The following is a 13,913-nucleotide window of genomic DNA, read 5'->3' as shown; positions in this document are numbered from 1 at the left end:
TGCCTGTGGCAGGGGGTTGGAAGGAAATGAACTTTAAGAATCCTTCCCACCCAAACCATTCTAGTTCTCATGAATTTGGAAGGTTTCACTAATTTCCTCTAAACTAAGAGTGGTCAATCCTATTTCTAGTGTAAATATTCTTCCCAATCCAAATTCAAACTTACTTTAGAGTCTGCTTACTACAGACCATGCCCCAGATTAAAATATGCCTTGTACCTCTCCTACTAAAGACCTTTACAAAAGCTGACAATACCGTATATAAGTTACCTTTATCTTTTCTATCCATTGTTACCAATATCTATACATTCTATAACCTGCTACAAGATTTAGGGATGTCCCAAGAAATTAAAAATATACCAAATAAATGACAAAGTGAAATATAAAATGCAAGAGATTAATTTGCAGAACCAAAAAATCTGTGGCTAAGTCACATGGTGCAGCTTGTTGCTCCTCTGAGTAACTCTAATACAATGGAGCTCACACCTGAAAGGGAAAGGAAGCACAGTTCAAACAGGGAATTCCTGAAAGAAGCAAAAGCAAAAGCAAAGTCAGATTTCACAAATATTCACAAATATGCTCCAGCTCAACTCTAAAATCATTTATTGTGTCTCTACTCTTTCACCAGCTCTGAGGTGTGTGGGTGAAATGTAAATTTGATATGAATTGATAAAATCAACAGCTGGTGCCAATAGAGACATGAAAACAAAATTATCAACTTCAGAAGCATAACCCCTCAATTAAAAAAAAAAACAAAATAAAACCAAACCAAACAAATAGAAGTGTTTCTCTACCAACTTAAATTTTCAGGCTTCCAGGTGAACACAATGAAAATTTCAGTGAAATTATCAACCATGGGATTGCATCTTTCTCCTTTTCTGTAGGACCTGCATAAACCCTGTGTGTTGCCACCCTTTTCCTCTTATCCCTTGTGAAGCTTTTCCTCTTATTCCTTGTGAAGCTTTACCTTCACAATATTGCACCTCTCCCTCTGTATTATCCAGCATTTCCCCAACAATGCCACCCCTCAGGTGACATCCATCCCTTCCCTGCCACTCCTACCCTCATCCAGATTTATGTCATGTGTGGTCCAAGGCCCTCTTCTCCCATTTTTCCACGTCTGTGACTTCCATAGTGGCGATAAGGAATCAGCTTTCTGATGAATGGTTTCACAGATGAACATGTATTCATTCATTGAGACATATTTTAAAATAATTGAGACCTGCTAAGCTGTATGTAAGGCTTGATATATGATATGATATATAATATGGATGTAATATGATTGACTGGATGATCTACAAATGTAAGTCACCACTCATTCCTTGTCATATTCAATATTCTGTCTAGTTTTTCACCAGATTATTTGAATCAGGGTCGCTGTCTTCATGTGTGTTTTTATAGGTTTTACCACAATAGGATTCTGACATAAATTACAGTCCAGGGATTGCCAGCAATTTTGTTAATAATAACTGCAATAATAAAGCAAAACAATTCCTTGTGGTGGGCTAATCTTTTAAGCTGTAAAAGCCTGGATTGATTACTGAGTACTAACTCATCTCTGCTACATGAGGAGGACTGAATAGTTTTCTGGACACCAAAAGTAAAAACTGAAATTTAAAACTCCTCAGCACGTGTATCCAGCTCTAGACAGAGTGGAATTCCATAGAATCATGGAATGGTCTGGGTTGGAAGGGGCCTTAAAGGTCTTCTAGTCCAACACCCCTACAGCCAACAAGGACATCTTGCTCCAAACCCCGTCCAGCCTGGCCTTGAACATCCAGGGATCCAGAGGCAGCCACAACTTCTCTGGGCAACCTGGCACAGGTTCTCATTACCCTCATAGCCAGGAATTCCTTCCCAATATCCCATCTATCCCTGCCCTCTGGCAGTGGGAAGCCATTCCCTGTGTCCTTTCCCTCCATTTCTTGTCCCAAGTCCCTCTCCAGCTCTCTTGGAGCCCCTTGAGGCTCTGGAAGGGGCTCTAAGGTCTCCTTGGAGCCTTCTCTTCCCCAGGTTGAACATCCCCAATTCTCTCAGCCTTTCCTTATAGGAGAGGTGTTTCATCCCTCTGATCATCTTTGTGGTCCTCCTTGGAACCCACTCCAGCAGATCCAGGTTTTCCTGTGCTGAGGACCCCAGAGTTGGACACACCAGTACATCAAGGCACAGTATTAGAATTTAAAAGGCCTTGTCAGATTGGAGAAAAGACCTAAAAATCCCATTTAATGAAAGAAGGAAAAATGCAAATTTTACAGTCAGCGAGGAATAATCAGGCTGTTAAATGCAGAATGGGAGATGTTCTGCTGAGACAGAAGTTCTTTGTGACAATTACACAAATCAAAATATAAAATGTTATCACACTGTAGAAAAAAGCTGCATAACACCTCGGGGTCCTGCATATGGATACAACTGGAAATAATGTAGAATAACTTTGCTGTATTTTTGGCCTTGATAATACTTGGCCCAGCTGCAGTTCTGTACACAATCATTAAATACCCAGGACAAGAAAGATGTGGATAAATTGGAGAAAGACTAAAAGAGAAGAGTGAGGATGATAAGCATGTAGAAAAACAGAATTTCAAGGGAAAAAATAAAACTTAAGGAATTAGGATTGTTCGCTTTATAGAAGAAGAGACTGGGGCAAAACTGCATATAAAATTATGGGCAGGAAAAACCAGGAGTCCATTGAAATTGCAGCAAAGGGCAGCTGGGCGACATATTGTGAAAAATCTCATGGACATGTTACTAAAAAAAAATAATAATAATAAATAAAATTAAAAATAAATTAAAATTTTTTAAATGAAAAAATAAAAAAAAAATAAAATAAAATAAAATAAAATAACCATACAAGTGGAGATACCTGAACTGGACCTTCACATAAGGCTTATTTAATAAATCATATGCCAATGCCCAATGGACTGTCCAGTGACAGTGGGAATAAAAAAAGTAAACCAACAGCAACAACAAAAAAACCCCTCTGGTTATTTTTTTTGGTGAAAAAAAAAAAAGTATTTGGCTATACAGAAAAAAAAAACCACCTTGGAAATGAGAAACATTTTGTGCAATTTCATTAGGATTTACATCCTTTAACGTGAGATAGACTTGAAATCTATTTTTAACCAAAGAATCTTATTAAAGTAAGAAGATTGCCTGGTTTACTACTTGTAGTTGTTTCAGGCAGTAGTGGCTGATGATGCTCTTTATAAACAATAGGGAATAAATTTAAACAAACTAAAAGATGTTTAATGTAAAAAAATCCCTGCAGCTTGAGAAAAAAAATATGTTGTTGTGGATTGCATATTTTACATGCAATTTATGCTGCAGTTTCTCTTCATTAACCACATCTCACAGATTTTTCAAAGGACCAGCATGAATATTATTAACATGTGTTAAAAATGTGTTTAAAATAATGTATAAAGCTGTGTATTTAAAGAAAAAAGTTTAGGTATAATGAACAAGGTTGTCTGTGTATTATAAATTGGTTTGTGGGTGTGTTGATATATAAACCAGGCTCTGGGTGCCCAAATGCACATATTTATTGCTCTAGAGCTGGTGTTTTAATTAAACTGAACTAGACCTTAACAAGAGCATCCAATTCATAATTTTTTCTGTTCTATAGATTCTTATTAGTTAAAGTAGATATAATCCATTCTGGAACGTGACATGTAGAAATTGCCAGAATCTCCTTTTGTTTTATTTCTTTCCTTACCATTGGTTTCCTTCTACTGCAAGAATTTCAGGAAATACCTTGCAGCCTTCGGGTTTTTTCTGCAGTACAGCCTGTTTGCATCCATCTTCCAAACTTTGGTAGCATGGTATTGGTAGAAATGATTGATAATGGCAGACATAGGTCTTGAAAATTACAAAAATCAAAAACTTATAGTCTGAGCAACTGAAAATACTCAATATTGTCACATCATTCTGGTCCTAGTAACATCTCATAGAGTCCTACAGTGGTTTGGGCTGGAAGGGATCTTAAAGGTCATCTAAAAGATCTAAAGATTATCTAATCCCACCCCCTGTCATGGGTAGGGACACCTTCCACCAGCCCAGGTTGCTCCAAGCCCCATCCAACCTGGCCTTGGACACTTCCAGGGATCCAGGGGCAGCCACAGCTTCTCTGGGCAACCTGTTCTAGTGTCTCCCCACCTTCCCAGGGAAGAATTCCTTCCCAATATCCCATCTATCCCTGCTCTCTGGCAGTAGGAAGCCATTCCCTGTGTCCTGTCCCTCCACCTCTTGTCCCAAGTCCCTCTCCAGCTCTCTTGGTGTCCCTTTAGGTCCTGGAAGGAGCTCTGAGGTCTCCCTGTGTCATCAGACTCAAACATAATATTCTGAAGTAGCATCTTTCTGTCATTTTAGGTGAAAGCCTTTGAAAGACACTCAGCACTGATTACATTTACTCCTGTTGATGTAAATGGGAGTATCATTAGGTGAACAGAGCATTTTCACAAATCCTATGCTCCTGCCTAATATCAAGGACCAGCCTAAAGTCTTCATCAGTGCCATGCTGGGATTTGGTCTGTACTAAACTTTTCAGAGAAAGTAAGAAGTGTCTGTGGATATTTTCTAACTTTCAATTAAGAAAAGCAAGTTGTTTGTTGTTTTTTTTTCCTTTTTTCTTTTACCTTATCTTTTTCCTTTCAATTCTTATACACTTTGATATCGGAATCAAAGCTACATGACCAATTCTAATACTTCTTTTAAAGCCACCTGTGTGTCTATCCTATGCCTAGTTGGCATAATATTAACCAAATGAAATTTTTAAGTCCCAACGATGAGAACTTTAATTTTGGAACAGACATTTGGTGATATATTACTTCACTTAAGATTTACATAAAAAATTAGAAAGTGGAAAAAGTAGAATTTAGTACAAGCAAGGAACAGAAATAATTCTATAAATGTATCACAAGCAAAACATAATTTCTCTTGAAAAAGCAGGCTCAATGTAACAAAAGAGACTTAAAAACCATTAAGTTCTCATTTTAAATCCAGTAAAATTCTTCTCCCCCTCCAAATTTTCACCAAACTGTTTCTTTACCACATCTTTTCACTTTGTGTCACTTATTGGAACAGGTTTGCAGCTCACACTGATATTTATTACTTGTTTATACCTGATTTGGCAGAATCACAGTGGCATTTCATCAGCTTTCAGTGCTGCTCAGTTCACCTGTTGAATGTTCATATTCTCCTTCTCCTAAGCCACACAACCAGATTTTTTGGCCTTGGCATAATAAGGTTTGAATAATGATCTGTTTGTTGTCCCAAGGAAGGAAAGAAGACTTCCTGCACTTTAAAATTAAAGGCTGTGTGTCTCTGTTAATCAGTGGCCAGGGGCTGGAATTATTATTGTATTATCTGTCCAGTCTCCCCTCACTCTTTATCTAATAAATGGATTCTTTTTCCTTACAGACCATAGAAGAACAGTCCACAAATATTGCTCTACACCGAAAAAACTATTTAAAAAGTGCAGCAAAACAAACTCAAGGAGGTTTCTTACAAAGTGAGGGAGAGCACTGCTCTAAATGTAGGTTGTTTTCTGTAGGAGAAAGAGGAAGAAAGATCACTTGGTTTTTAACCCTCTATTTTACAAGTTATTTCCTAAATTTTCAGTTGGTTGGATTTCCCCTTGCAATGGGAGGGTTTGCAAGTTCAGAAACACTTCACTAGGGGAATGAGGACCCCAGTGTTGATGCCAAACACCAGAGAGGGATGTTTTTCTTTATGTGGTGGCTTTCAGAGAGGTTTGGCACATAAAAGTTTCTCTTCTTAAAAAAATTGGCAGCTCCACCTTGATAAAAATTCAATCAGTAAATAAGTCATTTAAAGCAGTGCTTACTGTGTAACAGTGGAATCACAGAATCATCCAGGTTGGAAAAGCTCTTCAAGACCATGGAGTCCCCCCTTTGCCCGATGCTTACCTTGTCCCCCAGCCCAGAGCACTGAGTGCCACATCCAGGCCTTCCTGGGACACCTCCAGGGATGGGTACTCCACCACCTCCCTGGGCAGCCCCTTCCAATGCTTGACAACCCTTTCTGTAAAGAAATTTTTCCTGAAAGAACAGTTTAAAACAGCTAGAACTCTTTAAACTAGCAGAGTAACACTGGAAGTTCTCCTGGTAAAGCAGGCTGGGACATCAAATTGGGCCATCCCAAGGCTTTGGGGGAATGTACACCTGGATTCAATTCTGAATCCAAAATTTGGATGTGTTTGTCGTGTAACCAATTGTAATGCATCCATAACCAGATCCAAAGAGCTGAAAAAAAAAGATACATTAATGGTAGTTCTAAATGAGTGTCAAGGCAGTGTAGCCCAGAGCCAGGCTGTAAAACATCCTGCACTTCTCCTGGCTCAGTGAACCCTGCTTCATCCCAAGTAAATCACAGCCCAGAGGGAAAGTCCAGTCCAAATTAAAACACCCAGATTAATGATAGCCCCCAGACTTGTTCGGTTATCTGATTTTCCATGGGAACTCAGGCTCAGCTTTATCACATCCTACTTCAGATGTTTCAAAGTGTTTCCTGTGTTAGACACCTACAAGGCTTGGACTCCCCTGCCATGGCCTGGAAAAGGGAGACTCTCTTAATGGGTATCTGGCCATGGGTGGATCCAGGGCTTGCATCTCAATGAGTTTATAATTAAGCAAGGTTGCCCGGCTCTCAAGGCAAGAGACGTGGTAGGGATCACATCTCCATGACTGCTTGACTCCCTGAGAGCAGTGTGGGGTCCATACTGGGGAAGTAATCTTGTTTCCAGTCCAAACTGTTCCAGGGATGGTGCCAACAGTGCAAGGGATGAGTAAGTGTTGCCCAGAAAAGTTGTGGCTGTCCCTGGATCCTTGGAAGTGTCCAAGGCAAGGTTGGATGGGGCTTGGAGCAACCTGGGCTAGTGAAAGGTGTCCCTCCCTATGGCAGGGGGGAGAATGAGGTGAGCTTTAAGGTCACTTCCAATCTAAACCATTCTGGGATTCTCTGGCCAAGCACGACCTGGAAAGTTGGCATGAGCAGTGTGAGCATGAGCTGGGATCTCTCTCTGAATAAGGGTGACAGAGAGAAACCAGGGAAACCAGGACATTTGGGTGATTTAGGTGATCGTGTAGATGCATAAACCGAAAGCCCTCTGAATTAAGAAAAAAACCCCAACCCTAATTAATGATAATATTGATAGGATAGATTAATACTTTATGATTTCCTCAAAGCTATGTTGACTTTGGTAACCCTGGTCTAGTGTAAATCCCTCAGCAATGCTCTCCTGTTCTGGATCACCCAGGCAGCAAGATTCAGTCTTGGCTTGAGTAATAAGACAGGATTGCTTAAAAAAGGATTCTTCTGAGGTTTTTGAGCTTCAGCATTAGACCTGAAGTTAAGACCAGTAATGAAAGGATATTTATTATCAAACAAGAGCCTTTGATAGTACCAGCTTGGACGTGTGACATGATTTGGAGGTGTGACAAGTCTTTTTACACCAAGATCTCAGTGTTGCATTGGAGTTGCCTCCTGCCTGCTGCAGTACACTCCTGCTTGCTCCTCGGTCATTCATGGAAAAGACATGATCCAAGTCTCTTTTTGTAATATCCAAGTATATTTCACTGCCAATACAGAGATGTAACCAAAGTTCCCACAAAGCTACAAGCACAGCAAATCCATTTGTCTTCTCCCACCTTTTTCCAGAGCCTCGGATACCTTTACTTCTGGGCTGCAGTTTTATTTATGTAGTCGTGCATTTCTGCCCTTTGGATCAGGGACATGTTCACCCAACAACAAGATAACAGCTAAAAATAGGGAGTTTTCTCTCTTCTCCCGGGAAGCAATCAAGTCTCTGAGGTCTACATGCAACCCCAAATTCTTGAGCTAAAAGTTAAGGCAGCCTTTCCCTGGGGAAAAGCTAACTTCATTTATAAAACACATTTGATTTCCCTTTTCTAATCTCTCCGTAGCCTTTTTCCACTGCTGCGTGCTTTAATTTCGCTTTCAGTCAGAAGTTTAAAAAACTTTAGGCTTCTAATAACTGGAAAAAAATGGTTATTTAAAGATAACTGCAACTTGCTTAACATGCCAGACTATCATATGCTCGCTGCTTTGAAGCTGCAAATTAATGACGAGCAGGAACAGTGACTATCTTTCAGAGAAAACTGACCTCTTTCTAATGGCTCATCGCTAATGTCATCTGTCTGCTGCATCTCATTATGGGAATTTCACGGAGTAGGGAAGTATCTTAAGGCTGTGCACAAATAAAAAGGACCTTCTAGTATTGAGCACTTTGAAAATTTTTGATCTCTCCAAATACCTTCCTTAGATACTGGTTTCCCCTTTTGTGCATGGCACGCTGCTTATGTCATCTATTCTCTGTGACTAATTATGTTAATTTTGTGCCATAAAAGTAACTGAAGGCTGTTAAGGAATAAAAGCTTTTGAGTGGCCTTATTTCATAAACACCCCTTTTGAACAAGGCGCATTTAGTCATATTTGCAGTAACAGAAAGAGTCTTGTGCTAAAAATACAACAAAGGCTCTTGAATATGGCCATTTATTCCTACTTTATTAGGTAATTTATGAAAAGTATGAAGGGAAGCCTTTTTGTTACTATAATTTGCATAAAGCTGGTGCCCCATTAATGAGATAACTTCCTGCCTTTTGTGTACCACCAGCTGGAAATAGAAATATAGGAACTTTTCTGTCTCCCAATTACTTAACCTGCTGAGTTCAGAGTTGGAGAGTAAACAGGATTCATATCAGTCAAAGAAGTTGATTTCTGCTGCTCTATCTAAAATGTTTTTATTTAATTAAGGAACCAGTGAAAGCAAAACGTTAAAAATACACTAAATGTCCATCAGCTCCACGACACCAAGGCTTTAGACCTGGGCTTCAATTTTGCACCTGTCTTTTTGTGCTGTCAGTCACAATTAGTTGTGCTGCAGAGTAGATCCATCAGGAATCAAGGCAGCCATCTAAAGCCGACAGTTTGAAGGGATCTGGGTGCCAAGGGATGCAGATGGGTTCTAGACATCATTTAAAAATCACCTAGAAACTCGATTGGAATCCAGGGCCCAGACACTCTTGGAAATCTCATTAATTGCCTCTCTGGTGCTGATACTGCTCCAGAGGAATAACTGAGCTTTTCCCAACAAGGGGAAAAATTTTCATCTATACCACTGATTTGTGTGCCAAAAGTTCAATCTGCCTTCAGGTTGGCTGACACGGTGCAGTGATACCTGTCACTCTGCTTAGAAACAGAGTTAGGATTTCTTTTTCATCAGTTTTCCACATTAATAGCATCATTTTGACTGCTGAATTAAAGGTATTGTTTTTCAATTGTAGCATCTCAGAATCATTTATACATAAGGTGATAACTTAGTCATAAAATCAATGGACCAGCTCCCCTATTTAGATATTTTTACACTGTTTACTATCTCTGAATTTATTTCAAGTGGCTTAATTATAATTAGGATAATGACAACTCCTTAACAGTGTGCTAAAACATATGCAGGATAAAAAAAAATAAATCTATATATCTAAAAAGAATTTAAATTTCAGCTGCTCAGTCTTTGTGTGGTTTGAGGTCAGTTTGTTGCAGCAGTAAAGATTGTTCAGTGGGTAAATTACTTGATTAGCCATACCTGCCTAATGTGTTAAGTCTGAATAAAAGGCATCTTTTGAGGTGGAATAGAGCATGTGACAGGTTTGTACTCACCACACCCCACTCTTTGGCCACGAATTCCCTGCTTTCCCACTGCAGAAAAGCTGGGCTCACCACCATTCAGCCCTAAAGGAGGAAAAGGCAATCAAAATCACCTTCCAGACAATCAAATGGATTCAATCCCAGTTTAAAGAGTCCTTTGACACTACCCTGTATATCTAAACAAATCACTGCAAACCCACATATCACCTCATCTAGTTAAAATATGGGGGTATTTAGAAGAGCTGCAATAGTTTCCACTGTCATTTTAACTATGAGTTAAACCACGAGTGCTGACAGGCTAAAGGTTGTCACAGTCAAGGGCCTAATTACTCTACAAATTGCAGTGAGATGATAAGATCCATCTCCTCTTGCTTGGGGGACTGGACTGGGGAGGAAAGTCTCCAGACTGGGCAGGAAAGTGTCCGCGGGCTCCTTTCAGGGGCAGCAGAGACACACAGACGCCTCCAGACTGGGATTCGCAGCTCACAGGGACTGATTCCTTCCCAATTCAGATGTCTTGAGTATATTCTTAGGAGGTATGAGTTGAGACTCAAATTATTTTTAGATTGTACTTAAAATAACAGTTTAAATTGGATCTGAAGGTGTGTCTGAAACTGAATCTTCAAATTCTACACAATCACCTAATTTGCTGCCTCAGTGCTGTGTTTCTGCCTGTGGCAACCAATGATGGCCCCAGTTTTCTCCACACACCTTTTTGCCAGATTTTTCTCTGACCCATCAGTGACACTGAATATTTTGTGCAGCCAAATGTGGTGCTAGAACGAGCTACTTTGCTAAAAGACTGCAGGAAAAAAATGCATTCAAGGGCCTCATAAAGACTTGGGAGAAGACGATGAGTTATAATTCCCAGTATAGGACATTTGCTGGACTAATGTGGTTCTGATGCAGCAGTTCAGGTGGGGTGGAAGCATTTAGAGAAGTCAATAGTGCTTACTCTCTCTTCTTGGTGTGAAATATTCACAAGCAGAGAGACCCTGCTCTGCTGCAGAGAAATCCGTGGCACCAACCTCATGTGTCAGGAGAAGGGATTCCATGTAGATTGCTGGCCAGAAGAGCAGCAGCCCTCTAACATCTAGAAAAGGGACTGTTTCCAAAACACCTACAGCAATAATTCATACTGTAGGGTTACAGAATCATGTAGGAAACACAGGAATAGCAGTGGGAGCATCTCACAGACAATGCCGGAGTATAAAGTTTTGTTCTAGGTTGACACCAAGCAAATATCACATAAAAAACATTATTGCATAAATAAATCTCATTAATTCACAAGTTTGCTGGGGTTTTTGCCCTACTCAAACCCCGAGGTTTTTCTATTTTATTGGGTTTTTTCCTAGATAAAAAGTGGTTTTGACCCTTCCCTTTTTATTTTTTTTCACTGCCCACAGGTTACAAACCTCAACCAAATACCTACCTGGGAGGTACTTAACACATGGCTGGCCCAGACCAATGCCAACCTTCCAGAGCTTTCCCCAGGTGCCTCCCAGTGAAAGGTCAGCTGCTGTGGAGAGAAGGGAGAAGAGAAAGAAATGCATCTTTATCTGCAGGAATGTAGTAATAGGCCTAGAAAGGCTTTGGGTGTTCAGTGTTTAAGATTCAGTGGGATATGAGCCTATATAAAACTTGAAATAAAAGCAGCCCATTGACCTATTTAATGGGACTAGTCATTAAAGCCACGAGAGCCAAGGAAAAAACAGCCTAATGAGGAATTAAAAAAATAAAAGAGGAATAAAAAAGCAAAAAACCCTCTCCATGCCCACTAGCCCAGGGCTAGCTTAATTAAAGTCAAAGTAGAAATCTGCAAGAATAAAGAAATAAACAGTTAAATGTGTTATTTTTATCCCCATATTCCTGGCTGCTCTTTCTCTGCGATTGGTTTCATTCTCAAATAAAGCAACAGCCTCTTGTTTGCTTTCTGTTCTCTGCCTAATTTGGATAAATATAAACTTTTCTAGGCAAACTCAGAAAATCAGTTTTTCCCCTGAATACGTTACTCTGATGAAGATTGTTTTGCAATTCTGATAATTACGAATATTTATAGGACATGGTTTAAGAGGGCAGCACTAATTGGACAACGCTTTCTGGACTCCCTTCTCAAAGCACTTAAATGATAAATCAGTCACCAAAGACAAATAATATAAATAAAGTGATAGATTGGCTTTCCCTCTCTCTTCCTTTCTTTTGATTTACCAAACAGCTCCAACAAGCTGTCCGTGGCCAGAAAGCCAGTCTTAGAACGTTGTTATGTCTGTTTACAATGATTTGGGAGACCAGAGGGGAAAAGTTTGAATCAACAAATATTTTCTACATTCCTACTGGTAACTCCAAGGCCGGTTTTCAGGGTGGGTTCCCCCCCCCTTGTCTGTTACAAGTTATGATGTGTGGATGAAGGCTTTTTCCCATGCAGTAATGACTGTATACTGAGATTTCAAGGGGCTGTTCATGACAATCCCATTTTCTGTGTAATTTCATGGTTGTCTTCTTGAATGAAGATATTGGCTGCTCTGAAGCAGGAGGTCAGATGCTCCTGCTCCCTTTCAGTATTGTTCCGGAGTATGTTTCCTTTCAGCTGATGAAAAGTAATTCATCATTTACACCCTTGAATTCTGCCAGCGTTTTTTTGAACAACTTTTCTTTCCCCGTGGTACCTTGGGCCCATGAAAGAGATAAATAGGTTCAATACAACGCCGGGCCCCGGATCCTGGGAGCAGGTTCGGCCTTGGAGGCCCCGAGCTGCCCCTTTCTCATGATGGAGTTTGTCACCTTTCTACCTCTGGAAGTCAAATCCTGTCGACTCAGCCATCTCTCAGCCTCTCTGAAGTGGCTTTGGCACCCACTGGGGCATGTGAGCTTAAAACTGATTTTTTTTTAAGATCTGTCAAGTTCCCTTAAGGGAGTGGGCAGCCAGCCGGCCCTCACAAAGCGCTCAATGTCTAACAGGCACCCAAGGAACTTCCTCCAGGAGGGCACCGGGGCCCCAAATCCCCACCCCTCGTTGCTCAGGAGCTGCCCCTCCACCAGAGAAACCTTCCTGCCAGGCTGCCTCCTCCTTCCCAAAGCCTTGGAGCCTCATTTTTCCTTTTATTTAAGCAGCAGAGATGTCAAAATAGTGGCAGGGATACCCCTTCGAAGTGGTGCACCTGGCACTGGGCATGGCACGAGGTGGCCACTGCTCACCTCTGCTTGGGACAAGGGGATATTGTCCGCCACGTGTCCCAGGAATGCTCTACCCTGGGCAAACAATTCATTATTGTGCCCCATACACTCTCAGAATATCTGTGGACAGGGAAAATTAGGGTGCAAAGAGAATAAAGATTTTCAGCTGAATAAAAAGATATAAACATAAAAAAATATTCACATATTGTAAAAATATATAATATATATTTATTGTATGATATTATATTATGTATATTATTTTACACAATATAGTATTATATTACATATTATTGTGTAAAATATTTGTTCACTATATATTAGTGTATATATATTCATATATTCATATATATTATAGTATATAATATATGTAATATATAATATATATAATATAATATATATATACTATAATGTACATACTATATATACTTTATTATAGTATATATAAATATACTATACATATGCTATATATACAATACTACATATATTATACTCTATATATACTATATCATAGTATATATATTAGTATACATATATTCAGTATTTATAAGTATATATCTGTTATAACATATTATATATTTATGACATATATTTATTATATTATATAATTATATATAATATAATTTTACATTATTAATAAATATATATATAGTGTATATCCCATCTTTAAATGACACACACAGTTGAAGCCAAAGACATCTAAAAGCAGAAAATCTGCTGATTGCAGAAAATTAAAACCTCTTTGCAGAGTGAGGTTTCAGCTCCCAAAAATTCAGTTCCCAGAAGGCAGGCAGGGGGAGAGACTTAACCTCCCAATGCCAGTGGCATCTCTGGGAGCATTTCAGAGCCCACCCAGGTAAATAAATGACTTTTGAAGGGAAGAGCTGTCAGCAGATTAGATCACTGCAAAGCAAAGCAAAGCAAAGCAAAGCTGGTTACAACAGCATCACTGAAAGAGGCTCAGTCTAAGCAATAATTTCAGTGCAGGAATTCTGAATTATTCCAAGGCCTGCATTTAAACACTCTCCGACACAAAGAGGTTTAGTAATATAACCCCTTATTTATTT

The 13,913-nt window shown here is 39.5% G+C and overlaps 1 long non-coding RNA gene across 1 annotated transcript; it reads right to left on the bottom strand.

The window, feature by feature from the left end:
• Positions 1–387: 387 nt before the first annotated feature.
• LOC113953292 lies at positions 388–12,621 on the bottom strand. The gene is made up of 4 exons (XR_003529823.1): positions 12,457–12,621; positions 11,108–11,194; positions 9,688–9,759; positions 388–483 (listed from the first exon to the last, which is right to left on the bottom strand). It is a non-coding gene; the product is annotated as an uncharacterized LOC113953292 (long non-coding RNA).
• Between the last annotated feature and the right edge of the window lie 1,292 nt (positions 12,622–13,913).

The sequence above is a fragment of the Corapipo altera genome, unplaced genomic scaffold, assembly GCF_003945725.1.
Source record: "Corapipo altera isolate COAL_440 unplaced genomic scaffold, ASM394572v1 68, whole genome shotgun sequence".
Classification (NCBI taxonomy): Eukaryota; Metazoa; Chordata; class Aves; order Passeriformes; family Pipridae; genus Corapipo; species Corapipo altera.
This window is presented reverse-complemented; position numbering and strand designations above follow the sequence as displayed.